At 45.1% G+C, this 10,551-nt stretch overlaps 1 protein-coding gene across 1 annotated transcript in view; it reads right to left on the bottom strand.

The window, feature by feature from the left end:
- LOC106633380 (cortexin-1) overlaps nt 1-5,390 on the bottom strand; it is a 14,721-nt gene extending 9,331 nt beyond the window's left edge. Inside the window, exon 1 of the mRNA XM_014336397.2 lies at nt 5,167-5,390. The gene's annotated coding sequence lies outside the window, so the exon portion shown is untranslated. The remainder of the gene's footprint in view (nt 1-5,166) is intronic.
- Nucleotides 5,391-10,551: the final 5,161 nt, after the last annotated feature.

Genomic DNA, 10,551 nt, shown 5'->3' with positions numbered 1-10,551 from the left:
TATATCGTGATAAATATTTTTGGTCATATCGCCCTGCTCTATTTAGTACTGTGGTCAATGCTAGGTGATGTTGTTTCGGAGCTAGAGGAGACCATGCTCATAGAAGAGGTTAGTACCCGGCAGAGTTCTTGGACGGGTTGCCATTACAGTTAACTAATCAAGAAGCGGTATTATTTGTGATACAATCCAATTATAAATGCTGCAACAGAGACAAACGCCAAAAAACACAATCGAGAGCTGAAGTTCAGTGATGTGAATTAGCTGACGTGATGGTGGGCAGCAGCTAGCACCTACAGCCACCTTCACACACACTTATTACTCAAAAGGTCCAATTCCTGCTAACTTACAATCCATCCAACCATCCATTGTCTTAACTGCTTATCCTACTCGGGGACATGTTGGGGCTGCAGCCTGTTGCTGTTGTCATCAGGCAAAACACAAGTTTAACAAAACATGCTCCATAGAAAAGTGAGGAAGGGAAAATCATCGATAGAGACCGAGACAGTCTATTCAATTTGATTTATCCAGCGCCACAACAACAGTCGCCTCAAGGTGCTTTATACTGTAAGGTAGACCCTACAATAATACATAGAGAGAAAAACCCAACAATCATATGACCCCCTATGAGCAGCACTTTGGCGACAGTGGGAAGGAAAAACTCCCTTTTAACAGGAAGAAACCTCCGTCAGAACCAGGCTCAGGGAGGGGCGGGGCCATCTGCTGTGATTGGTTGGGGTGAGAGAAGGAAGACAGGATAAAGACATGCTGTGGAAGAGAGACAGAGGTTAATGAGAGGTATGATTCAGCAGAGAGGGCTGTAGTGAGTGACGGAGGCGACTGAAGTCTAATGAGCTACACTGTAAATGTTTTTTATTTTTTCTCTATATGGGATTAACTACAAAATAAAGAAATTCTAGGCCGTGCAAGGCCTTATAAGTTACTTTGTAACACGGGACATACTGTACAGATGGTTTATGTACAATATATATATATAAATACCTTTAATGCATGAGGAAAACACCTTAAAAGTGAACACTTAGTAAATGCCACTGTCTTCAACTACAGTTTCTGAAAGCTGGACATATATACACCACTTTCCAGATTAGTGGGGATAAGCAGCTCTCCTTGTATTTTATGGACCATTTCACTGGAATTAATAAAATTTAAATATTAAAACGCAGCTCAAGAAATGTAAAAGATCAGTCCTACAGGGAAGGAATAAAACAATAGGAAAATCATGAGATTTATTAGCTTAAAAATATATTCCTAACTTTCCGGTGTGTTTTTGTGTGCTAATAGAAAGCGTTACACAGACAGAGTTGAAATATTTGGCCATGATTTCAGAGCATAAAAGACCTTTGTTTGGATATTAAGAGCATTGCATGGTGTGTTCAGTGTTTTATTGCCCTCCTCCACTGCTAAATAAGGTTACTGTAAAATAAATGTCATAGAAAATATTAGCAGCTATAAAAGTATTACTAAAAAAAACCCAGAAAGATTAAATGCACACACTCACAGAGTGAATTTTATTGGACCAAGTCGTGACTCTCTAAACTATAAGTGTCATTTTTTCCTATTTATGAGACCTTTGGGGGTCGACTCAAAGCAAAGAGACTCCTGAGAACACGTCTACCTCACCGATGCAGGTGTGCTGACAGGACGCTCCTGTTCACCACCGCAGCTCTAATCAGGTCGAACCCATCCGTCCCACCAGTCAGTGTGAATAAATGTCAGCCCAATCATATCTGCCTAGATCCTATGTTTAATTCACAAATCACAGACATGAAATATTCACACAATGATGAGAATGAAAGGAGACCAGTTCACAAGTTTGAGCAGATCAGCAGTGGGTGCACAAAGGCTCGTGAGTGGGCTTCTTGAAACATTTTTTTATTAATTTAGAGAACGGATAAGAGGATGAGAGATAAGTCGAAGAACATACAGCAGCTCACCTTGAAAGACCTCAGAGAGAGAGCTGGTGGTGAAGTGAGGAGTGGTCAGACAAATGATGAGGAAAGAAAAGCAGGAAGGTGGCAGCGCTAATATCTGTGACTCAAGTCTGCAAGTTCACACAGAGCAGAGGTGTGTAGCTAACAGGGGGGGGACATCTGCAGGTAAGAAATCTGAAGGAGGTGAAAGAAGGGAGAAGCAAACAGATGAGATGGAAGGTGTGCGAGTGCATGTGAGGAGCAGTATGGAGATGTCAGCACTCTTAAAGCCAGAAGGCAGCACTTTCCTCCCATCACAGTCATTCTGTCAAGCCCACTGGGACAGAACAGAACCTGTGCCAGCCAGTCAGCCGGCCCAGGGTGACGGCCATATATTTTACATGCCCTGCCCACACGACACTTGCTCAGATCCAAGGTGGAAAAGAGCTGAGAGTCAGCATAAAGAAGGAAAAAGGCAAAAACTTTCTCCCGGACGGTAAAAGGAAAGGACCCTGAAAGTCAGAGTCCGGACGTAAAACAATGCTTTTCAGTCAACAGGGGAATAAAAACTAGCGGCCCCCACCCAACGCCGTGAGAGTAGAATATCAGGGTGAAATGTTCAGCAAATCTGGTCTGCCTTTAAAGAATGAGAGGAGTTTTAACTAGTGAGCAAAGTGCTGATTCAAACTGTGAAGCTGAAATAACTTTGCCCAGCAGGGTGCACACGGCTCTGCTCCCCGGAGACAAAAGAAGCCCCGCGCCGGAGTCCTCAGCACAGAAGAAGAGTCGAAGCAAAACCTCGGACATCTGCTGAAGTGACGCTACGCTGTCCTGATCTGACTACCGAGCTAACAGGGAGCTGGGTGTGGGGTCTTAAGCCTCCCAAATACCTGGGGCAGAAGAAAGGACAGCTTCTGTGCACAGCGTGCATCATGAGCCATCGGCAGAGTCACTCCAGTAAGTGAACTGGTCTCCCTTTCTCTTTCCAGAGGAGTTAACAGAATCGTGTGGGGGAGTTTCTGTCAGTGCTTCGAGCTGAAGCAGAGCAAATAAATCCCAGAGTCAGATACAGAAGGCTGATAAGTTATGGGCTTGATGAATATTTGATGGCTGATCTTCAACGAGGAATCGAAGCCAGCCACGTCACTCTTACTTGTTAACGTTGAAGACCTACAGCGACTTTGCTGCATCTCCTCTGACACACAAGTCATTTCTACCTTCCTGCTGCAGAAGGGATGTTTATGCTCACTGGGCTGTGGTGCTACATGAGGTACAGTCCAAATGAATCATGCTTAGTGTAACATACAGGTGATTCAGGTTCACGCGAAGAAGTCGTTTCAGGAGTGAAATTAAAACGATGCAGCAAAGACACGCGAGCGACTTTGTCTCCTTATTCGGCCGATTTTAAACGAGGGCCAAACAACGTAATAAAGCAGCCACCCTGGAGAGCAACAGAGAGTAAATGATGTCAAAGCTAATAACAGTGACACAGTGAGACACTAACGTGCTCCATGCTGTCGATCCTGACAGGCGAGGAAGACGGGCTTAAACCCACCTGGGTTCCCTCTTTTCTTTCCATCTCTCGATGTCATTACTCGAGGACTGTGGCACTCAGCGTTACTACGCTGTGTTTTTATCTGAACGGGTAAGCTGAGAGTAGCCACAGACCATTACTTCACATTAATTTCTTCCTTTTTCTGTAAATTCCTCTTCATCCAAACTGAACGCTGTGTACAAACTCAACTCTTCCAGGTAAAAATCTTACGGTTTGCCTGCATATTTAGTCTGTATACAGGAGGAGAAAGCAATCCATGGCTCTCGATTGTCATGTTTGCCTTGCATGAAGGTGCCTTGGCTCGTCAATGTGCAAGCAAAACCACAGAAGAAGTCTAAAAGCTGCAGTGCAGCGAGATACCAATGGAGTATTTAAGAAAAACAAAACGTTTTTATGAAATATGTAACTATGCATTACAGCACGATGTCTGTCTGTACTTTAGACAGATGAAGCTGTACTTTGCCTCACTGATATGCAGCCGCCAGCACAGTGTAGACACCGGAGCGAGTCTTTTTATTGGTTCTATTTTAAGCCAAGACAATTAAATAGCTCTCTTTTTGGGGTATCACTTACATTTTAATCTGAAAGCTCCAACTGGTCTCCAAAGCACCGAACCTCTCTGCTCAGCAATCACCATCAGATACCCAAACTTGGATTCCTGATTACAGTTAGCGAGGCACGGTAAATTATTCAGCAGTTGTCACTGTAACAGGAGACAATATGGATGGAAGAAGCCAAGGAGGCTGTGGAGCATCCAATGGCTGACACAGATTTATACTTTGATAAGTTAACGATACGGTGCAGGACAGGCCAAAACCCAAACTGCACGATAGCTGCACAGAGCCGACCACAGTGTGCAGATGGATTTCAAATATACGAGCAAATTCAATTCACGATGAAACCAACGTCTATTTTTATTCTGACCAACGTTGAAATGACCCCAGTTCTGCCATTTGTGTAGGACGTATGCACCTGTGCCATCCTATTGTCCTACCTGATGCCCTGCAGGGCACTCAGAGAGCAGCAACAACAACAGCCCATTTCAGCAGGATAATTCAATCCGTAGTTCCTGAAGGTGGCCTGCACAGGGCTATGAGCAGAGAATGAATTCTGTCTTTCAAGAGGACAGTCAGAGTAATTTCATGGTACAGCGGGCCATAGCATGTTTTTTTTTTCAAGCATATCCAGGTGAGCAGGTCACGTGGTTACTGATCTAAGGTTACCTTCTTAAAACTGCAAAAACTACGCTGCCTTGATAAACATTTTTACAACATTTCCAACAGATGAAACAATCAGACGATGATGGGAACGATGCAGCAGCGTCTGTGTTTTCAGTGTGGGTCGTCCGACCCTTCGATCTTCACCCCCATTTATTCCCAAACCTACAGGAGCATTTGCTGCTGCTCTCTGGCAGAAACACTGAATAGTGCTTTGGCAGGCTGGGGCTGAGCTCCAGGAGGACAGAGCAGAGAAAGTTTTGCCACAAATGGCAAACGGATCGTCTGCGGACTTTTGAACTTGGAGCCTGGAGCGACACGACGACACACGGCAGTCTTACGAAGGCGCCCCGCTGAACACTTGAGCTGTGATTACTTAAATGATCGCTGCCTGCCTGCTGTTTTTCAGTCGCAGTCATTACAGAGCTGCGTGCCCGCAGATCTCTGCCCGTCATACGACACCAACCTGATTCAGGTGCGCAGTACGTGCGTCCGCTGCGTCCAGACAGCTGCAGCTACAAACTTTAGGATGTGCTCGGCTCTCCTCCTCCTCCTGCGCCTCCGCTTGTTCCTCCTTCTTCTGCTGCTGCTGAGAGTCGCTTTGCTCCGAGACACGACTGGAGGCAGGCAGCGACTCTTAAAGCTCCCCACCCACTCCGGCCTCCCGCAGGGCGAGCAGCCAATCACAAATGTGGTCTCGGCACAATAATACAAAGACGATTCATACGCGAGACAACTTTGTCGTAAAGAAACACTTGAATGTGTCACGAGGAGAACATGAGAGCAAAGACCTGATCGTTCAAACACAGCTTAGACCGACGCGGGCGGACGTGCAGGTGTGAAGGTCATTCTTTGTATGGAAACTGATAAATATCAGTAATAAGTCGGTGTTTATGTGCGCCTGTCAAATCACAAACCTCTCTGCTGCTTCCGCTGAAGGACCAATAGAAATGCTCAGCTGAGTATGGAAGTTATCAAGTGCCAAACTTTGTTTAAACTACTTGACTGAGATCGAAAGCAAAAATCAATTTATAGCCACATGAGTCCTTTATTTTTTAATTTCATGCTCCAGTACAAAAGTGATTCAGGCTCTTTCTGGTACCTTAAAGTCATCGGCAGCGTCCGGGGAGGATGAACACACAGCACAGTCAGTGCAGTTCACTAAAGACTCGGGATTCCTCCCACAGGAAGACAAATCACGCCTCACTTTTGTTTTCTGAAGCATTTTAACAGCACGATTCAGCCACGATGGTTTCATTTCATTCTGTCACACTAATCCTTCCTCAGGTTCTTATCCTAACCAAAGCCAGTCTGATCCTCGTGCTCTTCCAGTTTCAGGTTTCCAGGTGGGGGAGCCACCTGCTGCCAGGAGCTGCCGATGCCAGGCACCATGCCCACGTCCACAGGAGAGCAGGCCATGGCAGGTGGGAAGTTGGGGCGAAGAGGCAGCATATGTTACTTTACCATCTAGAGATGGATTTCTTTTCTGGTCCTGAGAGTTTATTTCTTTGCATCTTGGCAAACATGTAACCAACAAAAGGGCTAAATGTGAAAATGTGCCAGTTTGTAAAGGAGTGATAAACCAACCAAAGCTGAGGCTTAATGACTTTTTAAAAAATCCTCTGATTAATATCAGCGATTTCTGTGCAGATGCCACCAGAACACAGGAAGGCCGCGTTACGGAAACACGGTTCATCCGTGATGCTGGGAACATGCGGGCTGACACAGAGCAGTGTTCAAGCCTTTCAACAGCTCACCTATTACTGCTGTGCTAATTTTAATTAAAGCAATTTTCTCTTGGAACAAAATGACAGCTTCACATTAGGGGCTGTAAAACGTCCGTGTATGTTCGAGCGCGTGTTTGTCCCCCGTGGAGTGGCTGTGTGGGTGAGAGCGAGCACATTATGAATGTGGAGTGTGTCATTTTCCTAGGTGTGTTTGCTGAAATGTGTGTGTGGGAGTGGGGACCTTTGATTGGCGCTAGAGAGCCCATATGTGTCATCCTAACTAGACTCTGACAGGGAAGCTGAATAAATGTTTCTGTCCCATCTTTTTACATTTCGTGCCCAAAACTTGTTCACTTTTAACGCATGCAAAAAAAAAAATCTGCAGGCTAAGAAGTTATATAGAAGTTTTATATATATATATATATATATATATATATAAATATATATAGCAGGAAATTCTTGATGCTCTCGGTTAAATAAAACATATCCTTGCAGGATTTAAGGGACCCTTGCAGTGCCTCTGTGTGCGAGGGAAGTGCAATCATTTCTACTTCTCTACTTCTGTCTGTGAATGTCATTTAGGGTCCGTGTGGGTGGAGGGGCAGGCGGCCATGACTAATCAATACGCCTGATAATGAGATCTGAGCGGTGTCGTTGCGGCGGCCCCTTGGGCGAGTAACGCCTCCTGTACCGTAAAGAGCATCGTTGTCTCCTTTTCCTCCGACAGAGCACACAGCTCATTAACCTTTGGAGCCGCACACACCGACCAGACGCCGTTTACAACTCCCCGGATGCTGTTCGCATTTATGGTTTGGCAAATAAAGCTTTTTCTTGCGTTGGAGGATATGTTGCTGTTTCTTAAATGGTCTGAAAAAGATGACGTGTCTGCTTTTTTGGGCTGCAGCTCGCAGGTTTTATCAGCTTTGTGCTGTATGGAAAGTTAGTGTTGAGCTGGAGCGTTCGGCTGCATGTGATGCGCAGCATATTCATCAGTTTAGAGTCGAAAAGCCTTTTTTGTAGACGTAGCGTGACGGGTTACAGTGACGTGTTGGGCTGTAGGAGACTGAGGTGTGATCACGACTGGCAGAAATGAAAATTAACGTGATATTTAGGATTTCATCACACTTTGTAGAGACAGGTGTGGCTGCAAACAAACTGAGCAGCTGTGATGACACAGTGTTCTCGTGTGTGTGTGTGTGTTTGGGAAATTTCACCCAAACCGTGAAAGAGTTCTCCTCATCCCTGCAGACAGGTGTCACTCAGGGCTCATGAGTGTAACATGCATGAAAAGCGGCTGCTTTGAAAGTGAAAGTGGGAGAGAGAGCAGGCTGTCTGAAAGTCACAAAAACCTCTGGGAATCAGACTGTTTTGTAGCCACTGACCTTCAGAGCCGTGTCACTTCCCCTGTGGGGTGCTGTTGTGTGTGTGTGTGTGTGTGTGTGTGTGTGTGTGTGTGTGTGTGTGTGTGTGTGTGTGTGTGTGTGTGTGTGTGCGCGTTAGTGTGTGTGTTTGGCTGATTGATCACCGCAGAGGAACCTTGATGACATCACAGATACAGCGGTGCATTTGCAGCCATGTGCCAGTTCCTCCAAAAAAGATATTTAGAAGCAGCGTTACGAGGTGTTGAATGTGGGATTCAACTAAACGCACAAACATTAATTGAAATTCGGTGAAGACTCTTCAGTGGATGAAGAACATTTCTGTATCAGCACATTTTCCCCTTTCTTCACCATCTCTGGACACATATTAGAAAAAAGCTGAGGTTATGCATCGATTTACATCTAGGCATCAGTGTGGACCTTCAAACAGAATCCAGACACTCTGAACTAAATCATATCAAGTTTACTGGGTTTGCTGATATGTGCAAATATTCAACTCTGAGTCAACAAGGCTCAGGAGTTTTTAAATGTGTGTGTGCATACAGTAGGCGTTTGTCTTTGTGTGTCCTCTGCTGAAAGCAGAGACTCTTTCCCCGGTGGTTTCCTTCAAGCTCCAGGGGAGGTGATTGGTGGACGGGGTTTAATCGTCCCCTTTCAGTCCTGGTTAGGGGGCAACATTCATCATACAGCCTCACAACTTCACCCTGGATTGTCCCAGTGCCATGCACTGTGTAAAACACACACACACACACACAACACACACACACACACACACACACAACACACACACACACATACACACACACACACACACACACATCAATCCCCAACCAGCTGAACTACACTTCACGGTCCATTTGATTCTCTATTTTCCTTTAATTACTCAAAGTGTTTAAGGCTGTGCCAGGATTTCAGTGTCTGTGTTGTGACTCGATAATGAAGCAGCTCACATGTAAACATGGCGGCTTCACTGTACAGTTATTTGTATCATTTTATTCACTTCTTCTGTTTTTGATTCAATCAATAATCTGAATTTTGAGCCACAAAATGCTTTAAATTTGTTTTTGGGGTTTTTTCCGTGGCTCAGGGGGTTGGGAAGCGTATCTGTAACCGGAAGGTCGCCGGTTCGATCCCCGGGCTCTCTGTCCTGGTCGTTGTGTCCTTGGGCAAGACACTTTCACCTACCGCCTACTGGTGTTGGCCAGAGGGGCCGATGGCGCGATATGGCAGCCTCGCTTCTGTCAGTCTGCCCCAGGGCAGCTGTGGCTACAACTGTAGCTGCCTCCACCAGTGTGTGAATGTGAGAGTGAATGAATAGTGGAATTGTAAAGCGCTTTGGGTGCCTTGAAAAGCGCTATATAAATCCAATCCATTATTATTACTATTTTCTTCACCTGCTGTCGGTCGTGGCTGTTCCACAGACCTGTGAACATCCAGTGCATCACATACAGTACATACAGCTTTCATGCCAACATATCAGATCTGGATCAATACCTAAGGAAGCCCATCACTCTCCTGTTACCCTGATGGCAAAATGGGATCTTAATGAGACGTTAGCGCAGCCCCTGACCTCGGTAAGAGCATTGTAAGGCCTTATTTTGAGAGAGCTGCGTGGTTAAATGCACGGCCTTAGCTATTCATAAGAGCTTTAATTATGCATGGATGTTCAATAGCAGTAAACAATCCCCGTGCAGAGTGAGAAAGCAAGTCCCCAGTAAAAGACTTTTTAACTGCTTGACGCGATTCGGAGCCCGAGGACATTTATTTCTGCCAGACTTAAATGATTGATGACCATTTGATATCAGCTCTGGAAATTAAGTGTAAAGCTGTAAAGGTCTGATCACGCAGCAGCAGCGCACAGTGACTGGAGGAGTTTGTCAGAGCAGGCTGCCAAAATCATTTTGTACCGTTACTCACGGTGTAATTTTACTTCTCTGAGAACAAGAGAGGGGGAGCAGGAGCGGTGGGAGGGGGACTGAATGAAATTAAAATGAGAGGACACTTGGTTCAGATAACATAGTGTGATGGAGCCAGTTGACTGATGATGCACCGTTTCAAATTCTCTCCACACGATTAACATCACCGGAGGATTCATTCTGGCCACATTTAAAGTGATTGATCATTGCTATAAATTAATGAAACAAATAATAAATATATTAGTAACGAGTGAGGGATAAGCCTTGCCAGAAAGGCAACCAGCCATGTTGCTGCAATGCATCAATTTCAAATTCGCTATTTGCATTTTTTTTACATGCTATGTAAGGATATTGCAAACACACACACACACACACACACACACACACACACACACACACACACACACACACACACACACACACACACACACACGAATCTTGTCAGCACCTAGTTTATTTTCCTGTGGAGACTCATGGAGTTGATGCGTCCTGCTTAACCCTTCACTACTCAACTTAAAAGCCAATGAGTCCAAACCATCAGACAGCAAAGGCCAGGAATCAGCCTCCTCTCATCCATGAGGTAAGATGAAATATTAACGATGGTGCAGAATTTCTCTGATATCAGTAAAGAGATCAGGTTTTGATCAGTGCTGAGCAGGATTCCCTCAGCAGAAGAAAGAGAGCTTGTAGCCTTTAAAAGACGTGCTCAGGTTTTTGCTGCAGTCTCTATGCAGAGCTCTACCGACTGCAAGAAACCTCAACTTCACTCACTGCAATGACATCATCTCAGCAAAAAAAAAGCTATTACTTGAAGTCAGCTAGCTAATGA

This window comes from Haplochromis burtoni, unplaced genomic scaffold, assembly GCF_018398535.1.
Source record: "Haplochromis burtoni strain Fernald_Lab_line unplaced genomic scaffold, NCSU_Asbu1 Contig_133, whole genome shotgun sequence".
Taxonomy (NCBI): Eukaryota; Metazoa; Chordata; class Actinopteri; order Cichliformes; family Cichlidae; genus Haplochromis; species Haplochromis burtoni.
This window is presented reverse-complemented; position numbering and strand designations above follow the sequence as displayed.